Genomic DNA, 17,250 nt, shown 5'->3' on the forward strand with positions numbered 1-17,250 from the left:
CTAACCAGCATGTTTGCACATTTCACTCGAGCCACACTTAGTTGCATAGATGGAAGTGTAGATAAAGTAGAGAGATGCATTTGACCAGGGTTCAAGTTTTGCTCAATGAGTGCAGTGAAATAAGAGGGGAGTCAGGGATTGGGAGTGTTCACAAGGGAGGTTCTCTAATGATTGAAATGGAATTTACATTTAGGTAAGGAGGAAAACAGAGACAGTTGGGGAATGAGTCGAGAGGGGGCAAGGTTAAAGGAAGGAAGATTCATTGGAGCAGAGGGATTGTTGTATGTCAGAGAAATGAAGTTTTGAAATTGAGATCAAGGGGGAGTTGCATTTCTTTATTATGACAGTCCTGGGTTACGGCCATGGGAGTGTGTGGCTGAGGAATTGCTGAAATTGTGACTATGGGTGAGAGGAGTTTAATGAGCCAAGAGCCCGTGGTGTTAAAGAAATCATTCATATGAATATTGAAATCAGTAGGATGAGTGGTAGCAGTGGTTCTGGAAAGAGAGTTAACAGTGAGCTGGATGTTGTGGATTTGTTTGCAAAACAAGAGAAATTCAAAGCTGGGTTTCTTAGGAAGCATACAAGGGTGTGGAAGTGGCAATGAGAAACAGAGAAGACACTTGTCAAGATCCCCATTTAGGGCTGTGGGAGAAGACAACCAACCTTGAGGGGGCTTGAGGTGCAACATGCCCTCACAAGATTGATACTAGTTAAACTAAGAAGGGCGATAAAGCCCCGGGGAAAGGTTGAGGTGGTTGGGTGTTTGGGGGATAAGGGCACATGGAAGAGTTTCAAGAGTTGGGGAAGAGTCAGGGATTGGGACAGACTCGAGCATACAGATACCTTAAAGAGGTGAAGAGTTGCCTGGGAATCTGGGCCTCTTGGGATGATGCATATAAATAGTGCAAACAGCTATCACGTGATGAATCCTGGCAGTCTCAAGGCAGAGTGGTGTTGAGTCTTCAAATAGGGAAAGGTATTGAGGAGTGAGGACACCCCCTTCATGGCTTCTGAGTGATGTGTGGAGGCTGAGGAGATGGGGTGTTACTTTGAGGACATGAGGTTTTCTCTTGTCTCCAGAAGATGGGAATTTTGAGTTATGGAGGGGGCATGTTACCTCAGGATGCAGAGCCAAAATTATTTTAATTAAAGGAAATGCTCTTGCAAATGTTGCCAGACTCAGGGAAAAGAAACCCAAATGATTACGTGGCGAACTGATGCAACATTTTGGAAAGGCCCCCCCCCCCCCCCGCCCCATGGCTGGTAAAGAAATCCATAAACAGTGAGATAAGAATGTAGGAGAATTCCCACCATCTATCCATCTCTTCGTTGGTTTATTCAGTTTCAGTTTTCTAGCTTTTACAGATTTCGTTTTAGATGTTTCTTACCCAAATTGCCCAAGTAGTCTCTTTGGCTTAATGCTACACTTTAGGAACAAGGCCATTAAGATTTCTTGGCAGAGTCATGATCGGTAGGCAATCTCAGATATTTTGTTTTGGCGTTCCTTTAAACCTTAATTTCTCTGGATTTGGTGGCATAAAAGTCATTCCAACTGGAATTTATTGAGTTTTGGTATGCACAGTAATTGATCATGCCCTCTGAGAGCTCCAGAAAAACTCTAAGACGCTGGGTAGCTTAAATGAAAGTGAATGTTGCTTTGCATTTCTCAGCACTTTTTCCTGCTGAACATTTCCAGATAATATGGAAAGTGCACCCCGAGCTTCAGTTAGTTTTATTATGGCTATTATTAAAATTAAAATTTATAATTTAAGAGAATGCCTGCACATTTAGAAACCCCCACCTGTGGACATTAAATTGATTATAGGGCAGAAGCTATTTTATAGTTGTAACCAGAAAATCTGGGATACATAAACAGGCTTCAGCTACTGCCACACATCTCTGTTCTTTATAGCAAGATGTTTTTATCCTCGTTGGCTACATTACCATCACCTTCCACGCTCCCTGGTATCCACTCTGTTCAGGCATTGTCCCTATATTGTTCATGGAGGCCATTAATGCTCTCCAGCTTGATTTCCATGCAATGAATGTTTAGTCCTCATCTTGTTCTCTCAACCATGTCTGACTCAGTTGATAATTTTGTCCGTCTCAAAATACTTCGGTTGCCTTCTCGGCTCTCACATTTTCTAATTTTCCTGCTTCTTCCCGAGAGATTCCTTATCAGACTCCTTTGCTGACTCTTCCTGGCCTTCCATGTCTGTAAGATGCTGTTAAAAACTCAGGACTCTGTCTTTGGCTCTCTTCTTTCTGAATAGACACTCATTTTGCAGATGCCCTCATCAATCCTGTGGTTTTAAAAATTATCAATAGAATGGTGTTTCTCCAATCTTTCTTTCTAGCTGTGAGCTCTCCCTGAACTGCAGTCTTAAGTGTCCAACTGTTAGACATCTCTGTTTAGACGCCTAGTGAATGTCTCAAACTTACCGGGACCCCAAACTGAACACTGATTTCCTCCTCTCTCCAGTATTTCTCGTTTCGGTAAATGACACCACCCCTCACCTGCTTGCTCAAGCCCAACTATCATGGCTCTTTCCCCTTATGCCCAAAATACATTTATGCATCCTCTGGCTCTGTCTCTGAAATATGTCTAAAATCCAACTACTTCTAAGCTCCTCGTCGTTATTGCCCTGGTCAAAGCCTTTGCCTGGAGTGCCACCAAAAGCCTTATAACTGGTTTTCCACTCCTGTTGCTCTCCTAGAGTCTAGTTTGCGTACAGAAAACAAAGAGACCTTTTAGAAATGCCAGTCAGATTATGTCCCTTCTTATCTCAGAACTTTCCAAAAGACTTTGCATGACACTGGCCACTAAATCCGAAGACAAGGCCCTGTGTTTCTGCCATGCTCCCCCTTTCCCATGCACCTTAGCCACACGGGTCTCCCCATTCCTTGAACACCCTAGATATGTTTGGACCTAGATTTTCACCCTTGCTCTGTCCTTTGGCTACAGTGCTTTTTGACAAAATCCGTACAGACTTACTTTATTATTTTATTCAGGTCTCTGTGAAAATGCCATCTACTCAGAGGACTTCCTAGACCACTGTTTCCAAATACTAACTCCCCACCTGCTCCCAGCTATCTTTCTGAACTTTTTACTGCCTAACGTTAAATTATATATGTATGTTTTTGTTGTTTCTTCCAATGGAATGTAAGCTTCTTAGAGTCAGAGGCTTATTTTATTTCTTTGTTGTGTCTGGGGCACCTCGAACATTTTAAGACTGGGAAAAATTAAATTATTGCTGGTGAGGCGAGCCAGAGTTGGATCTTCCCCAAGGAGAGTTTTGAGAATGGTAAGCATTTGACAGATGGCCTGGAGTTATCTTCTTCTAGCAGTTGTGATGGTCCAAGGGACTATTTCTGATAAGGAAACAGAAAGAACATTTTAAACATTTTACATTTTTATGTTTTAAAACCTCACGGTGAGGAACCAGACCCATAATAAGTGCTCAGCAACTTTTTGTTGAACAAATGAAAGAGTGAATACAAGTATATGTATATGGGATGCACAGAGATCATGTTACAAATTACTAGATCATCAGATGATTTATTTTGCGGCTACTATCCTTCCCATATTAAAAATGTTATTTAGTGTGGCAAATAAAATATATTTCACTTAGCTTTGTGAGTTTTAGAAAGATTGTGACATCCTTTGTCTGTGGCTCCATTAGGTTTCAAGGTAAGAACATTCTATAAGTGAAAGAAAAATATGAGTGTATCTTAATTAACTAAAGATATGAATTCTTACAAATATACTTAAATTGTAGTCTGAGAACCATTGAAGACAAAAATTATCTGTGTTTTCAAGCTTTCACACATCAGGTAACCACATGACAGGAATTTCTTGAAAAACTGTATATCCACAGTAAAGACATATCCAAATATAAGCAATATCATTTATTCAATTTTGGAGTATTGTTTTCTTCCAGTCTTGCATTTTCATCATACAAAGAAATTAGGGTTTGACATTCTTGGGCATGAAATTCTGTCCCCTCCTTTCTGTGCTGATCAGGTTAAATGCTTCTTTCCTTTGCATTTCACCCAGAGCATAACAAGAACTGAGTGTGGACAGAGCAGGGGTTTGGAATGAACATCGGTTAAATTGTCAGGAAATGTGGTTTCCAGTCTCCATTTTACCTCTCATTAGCCATGTGACCTTGGGCAAACCACCTAACCTCTCTAAAAAAGAAGGTATTCTTCTTGGCTGCTAAGAGGGCTTTTCATTCTGCAAGTCTCTGGATTTATGGAGTTCCCAACAATTCATTCCAGGGTGAGATTTCCTTCCACCGAAGTGCACCCGTCTTCAGCATTGCATGCCAAGGATGAGACCAAAGCAGAGTGGCTTAAAATCATTTGGAATTCTAAATTATGGTCACTCTTTTTATTGCTTCAGCATTAACACGATTCACATTCCTATGTTTTAAAGTCGGTTCTTTATCAGGATATCACTTGGTTTGCATGAAATATAAGCAGCATTCAACAAGACTTGGTTAATGTTATGCACAGGATGAATGGGACAAATGGCGTCTTTTTGCTGAGTTTAATATGCCGGCTCTAATATAGTTGAAGGATGCAGAACAAAATCAAGGTTTGTCCTTTTAGCACACTATGGTGCTTAGAGAAGAACGCAGTTTCTAATATGCATTTTACATGTCAGAATTTTCAGACATGTCCAATTTTTCAAAATCAACTTTATTGGTCTATAATTTACAGGTAGCCTAATGCACACGTTTTAAGTGTGCAGTTCTATGAGTTGTGCCAAATGTACAAGCCATGGGCTATGAGTTGAATTGTGCTCCCCCTCACCTCAAAAGAGATATATTGGAGTCCTAAACCCTAGTACCTTAGAATGTGACCATATTTGGAGAGTCTTTACAGAAGTGGTCAAGTTCAAATAAAGTCATTTGGGTAGGCCCTAATTTAATATTACAGTTAACTTTATAAAAAGAATAAATTTGAACACAGGGGCATGCACACAGAGAGAATGTCCTATGAAGATTGAAGTTACATTTCCAGAAGCCAAACAACACCCAAACTTGAAGAAAGGCTTGGGTCAGAACCGTTGGTGCCTTCCGGGGAAACATGATTCCGCTGACCCCTTGATTTTAGATTTCCAGCCTCCAGAATAATGAGACAGTAAAAATTTCTGCTGTTTAAGCCACTCAGTTTGTGATACTTAGTGATGGTGGCCCTAGGAAACTAGGATATACCACGTAAGATATACAACATTCTCCTTGCCCCAGAAACTTCCCTGGCGTCTCCATATGCTCAATGTTTACTCCCTACTCAAGGAAAAATACTGATCTGATTTCTATCACTATAGATTAGTTTCGACTATTCTCAGACTTCATATAAATAGGATTGTGCAATATATTGTTTTCTGTGCCTAGCTCATCATATTATTTTTGAGATCTGTCCATGGCTTTGAGGATGTCAGTAGTTATTCCTTGTTTATTGTCAAGTGTTTCCTACTCTCTGCCGGTTGTTGCAACTCAACTGAACAGAAATGTCTGAGTCTGTTTCTGCATTCTCTGTTCCGAAACTATTTTGAAACTGTTTTTGTTCTGCTACTCCAAGAGTAACATGAAAATAAATAATTAGTATGCTCTCAAAATAAATTATTGCTGAAACTCAACTCCAATCCTAAAAGAAATGGTTTGACCCAGTAAGTCAGTCAGTCAGTCCCAAAAGATTAATATTATCAACACATCTTCTGGTAGAGAGAACAAATGATGCCATCAAAGAAGCCATTCAGGGTACCATTTTGTCTCTCGTGTAAGATCCAAATACTTGAAGATATTTACATACACCCTAATTTAGGGATATTCCTTCTTTTTGCTTCCTCTTTCTCCATACATGTGCTTCACCAAAAATCCTCTACACGAGGAACCCTGTCATGCCTAGATGCAGAAGGTGACCCATTAAATATTTATGATATATCATGAAGCTTATCCTTAACTTTGATCCACCCCCAATCAGATAATAATGACTCTTCTCTCAAAAAGTTACTATAAAAATTCCTTAACGTTTAAGTGGTACTAGACCTTGGCATTCTATACTAAGTTTACATTTTCCAACACACTATACCCATTATAATCATGTCATTCTTCAACCTGTCCCTCATACGTGTGCATGCTTGTAACGTTTCATTTGGAGTGTTTTTTATCCCTGCTATCTCCAGGGCCTTAAATGGATTTCTGTTTCTTCTACAAGACATCCCTTAACAGTTCCATTTGGCAGCCACCATTCACTTGGTCTGCTGCACCAAGCACTATAAGGGATGCATGATGAACACTGTGTAAGTGTTTATTGAAAAAATGAAAGAAATAAGCGAGCACATCTTGGTAATGTTTTTCTCCCTGACTCTTAAGTTCTATGAGGACAATAGTAATTTCCTGAACATAAGGAATTTTACATGAAAAACTAATCTTCAAAGTTCAAACCATATAATAATTCTAAAATGATTTTTTTAATGAGATTTCATTTTTAAAAATCATGCTCTGGTGATAATTTACAAATAGTCCAATTTGATTGAAGAGAAGGATGCGTAGTGAAAAAGTGTTAAAGATGTGTGATCTGGGGGTGAGCTCTAGATATTTGATGTCAGTCTGTAAGCTACAAGGAACCATTGGAGGCTTTTAAAAAATATTTTCTTTTTAAGGAATCTCTACACCCAATGTGTGGCTGAAACTCACAACTCCGAGATCAAGAGTTGCATGCTCCACTGACCGAGCCAGCCAGGTACCCCACCATTGGAAGCTTTTAAACAGAGAAGCCTAAGGACAGTTATAGGCTGGACTGAAAGAATGGAGGGCTAAGAGAATGAAGCAGTTACAAGAGTATTATAAGAGTTAGGATTGGGGCGCCTGGGTGGCGCAGTCGGTTAAGCGTCCGACTTCAGCCAGGTCACGATCTCGCGGTCCGTGAGTTCGAGCCCCGCGTCGGGCTCTGGGCTGATGGCTCAGAGCCTGGAGCCTGTTTCCGATTCTGTGTCTCCCTCTCTCTCTGCCCCTCCCCCGTTCATGCTCTGCCTCTCTCTGTCCCAAAAATAAATAAACGTTGAAAAAAAAATTAAAAAAAAAAAAGAGTTAGGATTATGCAGATTTGGGAATCTTGCATGACACCACAATACTGGCAGAGTCGATGGTATGATTATGAGGATTTGGAAGAGGCAGCAACCGAGGGAAGGGCTAGAGTGGACGTATATTTAAAAGATAGGTGTATTGACCAGTTGGATATAGGAAATGGAGAGTGAAGGGATTCCAGAATGTCTTAGTCTATTCAGGTTCCTAAAACAAAATACCATAGACTGGGTGGTTTCTAAACAATAGCGATTTAATTCTCACAGTTCTGGAAGCTTGAAAGTCCAAGATCATCATGCTGGCATATTCAGTATCTGGTGAGTGTCTGATTCCTTGTTCATAGACAGCACCTTCTTACTGTTTCCTCACATGGTGGAAAGGCAAGGGGTCTCTCAGTGGCCTGTTTTATAAGGGCACCAATCCCATTCCTGAGGACTCCGCCCTCATGACTTAATCATCCCCACAGGACCCACTCCCAAATACCATTACATCGGGGATGAGATTTGAACATATGAATTTTATGGGAAACCAAATATTCAGTGCATAGCATAAGACATCTTCGATTTTTAAATGAAAATATATCTAATATTTTCAATGTTCTGATTCCTCTCCATTTATTTATTATTATTATTTTTAAATTTTTTATTTTTTAAGTAATTTTTACACCCAGCATGGGGCTCAGACCTACAACCCTGAGATCAAGAGTCACATACTCCACCAACCAAACAAGCCAGCCACCCCCAATTTCTTTCCATTCTACTTTCCCTTGTCCTCTTTCTTTTTCTTAGAGTGTAAAGAAAGCTATAAGGCCAGAACAGTGGCTTCAGAATTTGTCTCCATTAGATGGAGTCTCTGATGAATAATAGACATAGCCACTGTATTATGTAGACATTTTAAAATGAAATCTATTTTAGTAATGTTTTTTATGTATAATCAAGTGTATCGAATTAAATTCGATACATAAGGACAGAAGACTTACTTGGCTGAAAATCAGGAAAATGACACCATTTTGAAGGGAGAGCAAAGCAAAACGTACAATGTGGGAAAGATAAGGAAAACAGAGGAAGGGCTGTTGGTAATGTCTTCATGCTTTTGAGCTAATGCTAATCTTCCGTCAGCGATAAGTGTGCAGACATTAGCCAACAATTGCTCTTAATAAATAGCATTTCTGATTAGCCTGACATTCCACATTCCTTTTGGCTTCTCTGTACTTCTTCATATTTTATTGCTTTTGGAAGGCTTTTCAACCTGAAAGTAGCGTATTCCCTATACGCTTTGGTAGAGAAGTAAAAAGAGAAACAAGGAAGAAATGAAGTAAAAGAGAAATAAAATAGAGATTAAAAAATGTCTCACATTATCTTTATACGGTCACAATTGTAGTGTATATTTGTAGCACCTCAACTTTCTTCACATTTCACTTTCTTATTTTACATTTATGATAAAATTGAAAAAGCGACCTCACCCCCCCCCCCACCTCATTTTATAGATAAAGGAACTGAGTCCCTAAACATTTAGGTGATGTCTAGTATTTTATAATTTATGAGTGGCATATCATTATCTTGGCTTTTGGTTCCTTAACTCTTTTTTTCAAGTTTCTTATTCCAATATGGATTGTTTTTTGGGTTTTGTTTTCTTGTTAGGGTAAGGGGGCATGGCAGAAATAACTGGAAGATCAGTAGAGAAAGACACTTTCCTTTTCTAAGCCAACTGTCTCTCCTGTACTCCATCTCACACACCCAAAATTCAATAGCAGCAATGACAGCTATCTGCAAAGCGAGTCTGGCCAAATTACATCACCTTCTGTGTAATTTTCAGTGGGTATAAGTCGCTGTAACTACTGTTTTGCTCTGCTGTCCTTGACTGTACAGTCTTGGACATACGGTAGTTTGCTCCCTACATATCTGGTTGGTCACTGATGTGGTTTCACACACCTAATTCTTCTGACACATGAAAAGGGAAGCAAAGCTGGAACAAGAACTGACCAATGTGTGCCTTTTGTCCAGAGTTTAAAGAGTGACATCATAATGGGAAAGCAGACCCATGAACTCCCCATCTCTGTGGTTCCCTGTCGTGTTAGTGAGTCACCCCTATGACATCTCTTTGGGTCCCAGTCTGGCTTTGTCTTGTGCAGACAGAGCTCAGCTTGGCTCTGACTCAGCTGGTCGCTGCTCTGACTTGATTGGTTCCCGTCATCTCTCTCAGAGTTGCTGCCAACTTGCGTCTTCCGCAGTTTCTAGCTCCAGCAGCTCTTGGCTTCCTGCCTCCTGACCACTCACGTCTCTGTTGCTACTTAATTTGCCTCTGTCTGTCTTCTTTACCCCAGACTCCCCAATCCATGTGGCATTTCCCTACCAGCAGGGAGCAAGTACAGGTCTTTTGACTCTGAGATTTGCCTTTTAGTCACTTGAATCCTGTCTTCTCATTGCTCTTGGGGAAAGGGCTACTGGACAGTACCTACCTTTGTGCTTTTCATCTCCTTCCGCATCTGACTGGGCCTTGGATGAGGTGCATGTCTTAGCTTAGAGTGAGGATCTATTTTCCTAAAGGTTGCAGCCTGGCCACTGTCTTAACTTCAGTGGGGAGGGGAGGTCTTAGCTCCTCATGGGGCTTGTTCTCATTATTCCTGGGGCCTTCTACTTAGGATTGAAGAGCTCCACCAGGAAGTGTGAATTAGATTCAAACAATTCTCCTGATTGCTCTAGCAAATGGCAAAGACAGAAGATCTGATTCATACCCAGTATCCCCTGAAGGTGTCCTTTGAAGTTGAAGATCATGACTCCTCATCTATAACAGTGTTTCCATATTAAAATAATAGAATACAAGTATATTTGAAATTGCACAAAATTCTAATTGTCCATTAAGTGTCTGAAGAGACTCGTGTGCATTAGCAATCGCCTTCTCTTACCGATGATTTAATCCTTTCGGTGGCTGTGTTCTAACAACATTGAGGCATAGCTGATACCAACGTGGGGGAGAAGCAGAGCCTTGGACACTAATACCACCTATGTCATGACAGATTTCAGCAGTAAATTAAAGCTGAAGGAGTCAAATATGAGGCATGTCATGCTTAGGATGATAGGGCCATATCCAAATGTCACCAAGCTTGGCTGTGGCTTGGGCTGGCATCTCCAACAATACTGTAAGCCAGTGGGAGAATGGAGAGACCAGGACTGAGAAGAACCAGTGGTGGTCGCAGAGGTGGCTGCTTGCTCAAACACGTTCATCTCAGCTTGATCTGGGCTGTCCTGGATTCTCTTTCTGGAACTAATGGGAGGTTTGGAATAGTGAGAGGAGAGCCAGGTCTGGGGGTTGTTGTACAGAAATGAAAGGAGCAGTGGAACTCACTGTCAGATGAGAAGTTGAACTGGTTCAAAAGAAGACTCTGGCCTTCATCAGGGAGTACAAATGGCAGGCATAACCCTCTCGTGGGAAGGGGGGAAGGGTGTGGCGGGTTGTTAAACCCATAGATAAGAGGTCGGGGCATTATAGCACGATTTCAAATCCAGTACAGGAAGGTATTCTCAGTAGGCAAGTATCTGGCCAATGTCCTCTTCGGGCCCATTAGATGGCAGGTGAGAAATAGAACCACAAATCTAAATGGCGGTTCCTTATATAAAGTCTTTCTTGGTTGAAATGAAATCACTAACTGGGTGGAACAGAATCTTCTGGTTGAGGGGAATTAGTTCCTATAGGCTGTGGGTCAGAGTGACAGTAGCAGTGACATGGTGACATGGGGTGACTAGCATTCCTGGCTTGTCCAGGATTAAGAAGAGATTTCTGGGACATGGGTCTTTGAGTTGTAAAACTAAGACAGTCCTGTTTTAACTGCTGGTCACCCTACGAGGAAATAAATGTATCTGATAGTCTTGGTCAAGCACCTCCTCAAGTATTAACTCAGGGTTAAATATGAAAAAAAAATTAGCTCTTTACGTTTATACAAAAGTGTGAAATGTGGGCTTGGCAGTAATTTTGGTGAGAAAATAATATTCACTCATTTTTTTGCTGATGTATTTAATCATAGAATCTTAGAATTTCTGAGTTGAGATGGAAATTAGATGTCATTTAATCTCTCACTGAGAGAATGATAAAATTGAGAGCCAGGGAGTTTCAATAAATAACTCAAGTTTGGATAGTTAATTAAGGGCATACATTTTTTGCTTGGCCATCCAAATTCTTTGCTTGGCCTCACTAATTTGTTCTGCAGCACCTAAAGCTTTTTCCTTTTTCCTCTTGGCAAGAGACTTTAAAAGAATAGATCCTAAGAATTCTCATCACAAGGAAAAAAAATTTTTCCTTCCTTCCTTCCTTCCTTCCTTTTTCCCTTTCTTTCTTTCTTTCTTTCTTTCTTTCTTTCTTTCTTTCCTTTTTTGTGTTTGATGGTTTTTTGTTTTTTGTTCTTTATTTTGTTTCATTTTGTTTTGCTTTGTTTTGGTATCTGTGTGTTAACTGAACTTACTGTGATCATCACTTCACAATATATGAAAGTCTAGTCACTATGCTATATTCCTTGAACTTTTATGGTGCTGTGTGTCAATGATATCTCAGTATAACATGGGGGAAAAAGAGACTTTACCACACATAGAATAGGCTGATTGTTCTTTTTTCAGTTAGATTCAGTCAGCCTTCTTTAGAAAGTTGTAGTCAAATCTATTATAGAACTCTAAGAATATCAGGCTGCAATGTTTCTATGACAATTATTGCTCTTACTACCGACAGCATGACTACCATTATCACAATTACTATAGTATGTGGGGGAATAGAAGACAATGCTTGTTTCAACCCCAATTTCTTAGGTGGGTTGCAGTGAAGAATACCATAAATTCAAAGAGTCTAGGAGTACTTCTTGGCTTACTAGATATCTCTTCATGGTCCCTACTGTAAATCTCTGAGATGGATGCTGAGCTCTGGGGTCAGTCGATTTATTCTTTCTTACATGTTGTCATTTTGGTTACTGCCTGGGCTATAAGTCATGTTGAGTTCTTGCATCCCTGCAGTAGGAAAAGAAAGAGAGTATTGCACAGTGACCAAAGCTTTGACCCTGTACACTGTTACAAGAGAATTCCATACCTGCAGAGTGAGTGAAAATGACAAATAACTCTTTAAGCTTCAAAGTTTAAAGGAACAGATCGATTTCACCTGGAGGGTCAGCCTGTCATTTTTCATTCCATGTACTGTCAGGTCCATCATGTTTAACATGCCCAGAGTAGCTCCTGGGGGGATTGTCTGCTACCGAGAGTCACCAATAGAAGAATGTTTTGAACAAGTGCATGGATAAGATGTGTTCGGGGGCACCTGGGTGGCTCAGTCAGTTAAGCATCTGACTTCAGCTCAGGTCATGATCTCGCTGTCCATGAGTTCGAGCCCGCGTCGGGCTCTGTGCTGACAGCTCAGAGCCTGGAACCCGTTTCAGATTCTGTATCTCCCTCTCTCTCTGCCCCTCCCCTGTTCATGCTCTGTCTCTCTCTGTCTCAAAAATAAATAAAAGTTAAAAAAAATTAAAAAAAAAAGATGTGTTCGTAGTTTAAAGGTGCTCCAGGTAAGTTCTGAAACAAAAATAGTTCAGATTCTTCACTCCTTAAAATTTACTCCAGGGGGCACCTGGGTGGCTCGGTCGGTTAAGCGTCCGACTTCGGCTCAGGTCATGATCTCACGGTCCCTGGGTTTGAGCCCCACGTCGGGCTCTGTGCTGACAGCTCAGAGCCTGGAGCCTGTTTCAGATTCTGTGTCTCCCTCTCTCTATGACCCTCCCCCGTTCATGCTCTGTCTCTTTCTGTCTCAAATATAAATAAACATTAAAAAAAAATTAAAAAAAAAATTTACTCCAGAACATGATCCTTGAAATAGCTCGTTGGTGTTTCATCTGGTCCCCTCCAAGGTTGCACTGAGAATAAATTTGATCTGGGTTAGGAACTGAAGACATAGACTCATAGTTTGTCTCTTCAACCTCTAAAATTACCAAATGAAAGGTCAAATAATTAAATATCATCACCAATGATGTTGTTGTTGTTGTTAACATGACATCACAGATTTGATTCGGTTGAATAAGAGACTGATTTATTTGCCAAAAAAGTGCCTTGATTATTTTGGAATTGAACAGACACTATTTTTGTGAAAAAACAAACAAACAAACAAACAAACAAACAAAAAACCAAAAACTTCTCATTGTTCCTAGGGAAATTATGGATTGTTGGAATGGTGAAAGAAAATGGATGTTAGGAGGAGTCCAGGAAAGACGTATCTGGCACGAAAAACTGTGTTCTTCCATAGTAGTGTCGAGCCAGGGAAGGGGAATTGATGTTTCAGAATTAAACGTTTCATCCCTAGAATTCCAGGACTTACTTTCTAAACCACCCCAGAAACTTCCTTTAGTTTTACGCCTCTCCAGGTAGTTCTAAAACGTCCCTTGTTGACCAGTAGGCACTTTCTAACGGGGAGTTTTTCAATTTGGCCAATGTCACCTCTGTCATGCTCTCACATAAGCACTAAGTTTAATGTTATATAAGTGGTAATAACCTAGAGTTTCAGGTTTCAGTAAATATAAGGCCTATTAAGTACTAAGTGAGGTTCATTGCTTTTGATACTTAATAAGTGTTTAGCTTAAAATAGTCACTTTTTTTTAATTTTGGTATAAAAGACCTTACATGTACTTGTTGGACAATTAAAGATTAGCTTCATGAGAAGATCAAATTTAGATGGTTAATAAACCCACACCAGATTGTTCTCACAGGCAGAATAAGAGTTTTTCCCTGTAATATATTGTTTTCAATAAAGAATCAGTCCCTACATTAGCTATTCCAATATTCATTACAAAGGAAAACATAATAAACCATATCTTGTCGGATTAAGAAGCTCTTGAATCAACCTTCAGAAGACAAAGTGGAGCTTCTGAATAAACAAATTATATTATGCAGGGCAATGCCAACAGGCAATCTTAATTATGCTATCTTCCAGCATGTGATAGTATTTCTTATGAATTATTGTGGACAAACACTTGGGACAGCCACCAATAGTGTAATTTTTAGAGTAGCTGCATTGTGTGGTGGTTCTTATGCTTTTCTATTGTGCTTAAGAATGCCTAGTTTTATCATCTTTCTTTAATTTGATTTAACTCACATTTGATCTTGTAATTTGACCAAGAATAAGTCTCTATCTAATTAACAAAACGCAGAAGGGAAGTAGGGACAACACATCCCATGGTTTAGCCACATGCAAATGAGCAGGTACCTTCTTTTGGTGCATGCCGTGGAGGTTGAAAACCTTTACATATTTTCCTGTACTGATACACTAAGTGAGAAAGGCAAGCCAGAACCATCTTCTAGCTTATTTTCTCCTGTATAAAAATGGAAAAAATTGCAGTTAATGGATGCTACTTTTAGAAGGATGGTACAAAAAAAGTAGCAAGGAATTTGCCTCAAGCAATATAGAACATTATACCCATGTTTTATGCCCAAAAACATTGCTGAAAGTTTTCATTGTATGTCTAGATTATATGAATAGAAGATTAAATTCACTAAGGTTGAACTGGTTATTTGAAATGTCATTGATTAATCTTCCTGCAAAACAGATTTTCATTTCTCATGCTTGCTGGAAGCATGACAGAAACCATCAATAAAGCACCTGTGTTTATAATAGACTTCATGAAGGTAGACAGAGTTTCCATATTTTGTGATATGAAAATCTGTTTTGTAGCCACAGTTTGGTATAGCGTTAGAAGCACTTTGGGCCATTTTTCAAGTCTGCCCAAATCAAGGAATTCCTCTGAAATGATCTCACAAAATTTGTCCGGATTCACCTGAATGTGCTTCTAGATCAAGGTTTCTGCATAAAATATCACAGAAAAGCAAATTGCCTTTGTCAGTTAGTTTAGTAGTCTTATGTATGATGCACACCTTTCTACTACCTTTGATATATAAGCAATTCGAGGTCAGCAGAAATAGCTTCTAACCAACAGTTTCATTCCAACATTTCCGACATGTACCGTCTAAAATGTGACCAAGATAATGTGATGATTGCTTTCTGAACTTCTCCTGCTATTTCCTCTATAAAAAGCATCTTTATGGGCAGATAATCTGTGACAAGCTTGACTTTTTAAGGTAGTTTCTCAAAGTGACAACCGTGGCCTATCTAATTTATTTTCCCCCACCTGTATGACAGCGATCAACCTGAATATTTAGGTTTTCTTGTATCAGATAAGATGTCCTAATATTAATGAAGGATAATTTTATGTATTTCAATTTTAATTTTATTTAATTTTTAAATAAGCAATATATTCACATGGTTCAAAAGGCACCAAAGAATATTCATTGAAAATTCTCTCTTCACCCTTGTCTTTCAGCCACCCAATTACATTTCCTGGAGATAAGAATGTCACCAGTTCCTTGGGTATCCTTCCAAAGAGATTCTGTGCTGCATATATAAACATATACATCTACAGATATAAATATGCTATATATTGGGGAGCCTCTAATGAGCTATGTAGAGTTTCCTGATTTCCTGTGTGGTGTTGGCTCCCTCATACTTCCAGACAGCACATGCATCAGAATGTCTGAGTGGTTTCCACAGGTGTACCAGGCAGTAGCAGCAGAGAAGCCATTGGGTAGAAAGTGGTGGTGGTGGTGGCGGGGGGGTGGTACGGATGAGAAGAGGTGCGCGAAGCTACGCTTGCGTTGAGGTGGGTCTTGAGTGACAGCTTGCAGTAAAAAGTTGAGCCAAGAGGGCATGAGAAAAGGCACAAGAGACATCCAATACACAAGACATTCTGGTGGGATACACAGCCAGCCCATCAAAGTAGACAGGTCAGGAAACAGGTGTTGATACTGAGATTATAGCACAGACTCAGATTTTAATACAATCTAATCCTAAAAAGAGACTCATCTTGAGAATTTTCACTCCATGGATTGGCTTTTCCTACTAGGCTTTTTATTTTGTATTTTTATGTTTTGGGTAAAATGTACATAACATAACATTTCCCATTTTAATCATTTATAAGTGCACAATTCAGCAACATTAAGTACATTCACATTGTTGTGCAACCGAAGAGGCTTTTGTAGAAGAAATGCATGGTAGAAACTTTCAAATATTTGCTCACATTGCAAGTTGCTATTTTATGCCTATTTTTTCACTTCGGCCCTTGCTATATCCAAAAGTGTATGACTTTGAAGTCTTTCTGTGAATTCACCTTCTGCAGATCCCATGCCATGGAGATCATTAAAAGAACAGTGTTATGTCTGGAGTTCTAGAACTCCATAAATGGCTGAGAAATTCCAGGGGGGAAGAACCATTAAAAATGGCCATTAAATATTGTTTTGAGAAATGCCACTTTCTGAAGTACCTGGACATGCATTATTTGTACTGCTGATAAGCCTGGGCGACATCAAATTGTGCAAAGGTCTTTCTCCTACGCAGAAAGAGGGATGGTTGATTCATGATAGGAGTTGGCTTTAGATAAGTGCTTTATGAAAAACCACATCAACTTCAGATTGTATTGATGACCATTAGTAGAGATAGGATGTGTCTTGATTATATAATTCTGAGGGAAAAAATATATCTTTCTACCTTTTAGTGGGTTTGCGCACTGGCTGGCGTAAATACGATTTTTCTCCTTTAAATCCACAGTTCCTTAAAATGTGCCTTGGGAAAATACCTAGATACTTTTCAATAATCAAGTATCTCTAATGGCATGTATACTGAATACTAGAATACAAAATTCCAAGAACATGAAGCATTTTCCTCTCAAGAAGCATTTGAGCCTTCCTCTCTCTGTAGGATGGATGAAGCTTCTCACTAATGGTGCCACACAGCACATTTGTAAACTCCTACTTCAGCGATGTCATCAAGTCTGTGATTGTTAGACTCACGGACACAAGCATGTACACAGACACACATTCACACATACAAACCACTGGTTAAGGATCTTGACCCCAAAGGTCCTAGTTAGAAATAGGTCATATCAGAGTCACCTTCCATCTTGTACACACAAAAAATTATAAGAATGGGGGTAAATGCTGCTGCTTGCTCTTAGTCTGTTGAGGCTGCTATAACAAATACCATAGACTGAATGGTCTGTAAACAACAGAAATTTATTTCTCACAGTTCCGGATGCTGGGGAGTCCAAGATCAAGGCACAGGCAGATCTGGTGCCTGGTGAGAATTT

The 17,250-nt window shown here is 39.7% G+C and overlaps 1 protein-coding gene and 1 long non-coding RNA gene across 2 annotated transcripts in view; both read left to right on the forward strand.

Annotated features, from left to right (window-relative positions):
- LOC116738300 overlaps nucleotides 1-17,250 on the forward strand; it is a 214,202-nt gene that overhangs the window by 190,717 nt on the left and 6,235 nt on the right. The window lies entirely within an intron of this gene.
- LOC116738317 lies at nucleotides 6,725-16,415 on the forward strand. The gene is made up of 3 exons (XR_004344107.1): nucleotides 6,725-6,756; nucleotides 7,364-7,414; nucleotides 15,433-16,415. It is a non-coding gene; the product is annotated as an uncharacterized LOC116738317 (long non-coding RNA).

Source organism: Lynx canadensis, chromosome C2 (genome assembly GCF_007474595.2).
Source record: "Lynx canadensis isolate LIC74 chromosome C2, mLynCan4.pri.v2, whole genome shotgun sequence".
Classification (NCBI taxonomy): Eukaryota; Metazoa; Chordata; class Mammalia; order Carnivora; family Felidae; genus Lynx; species Lynx canadensis.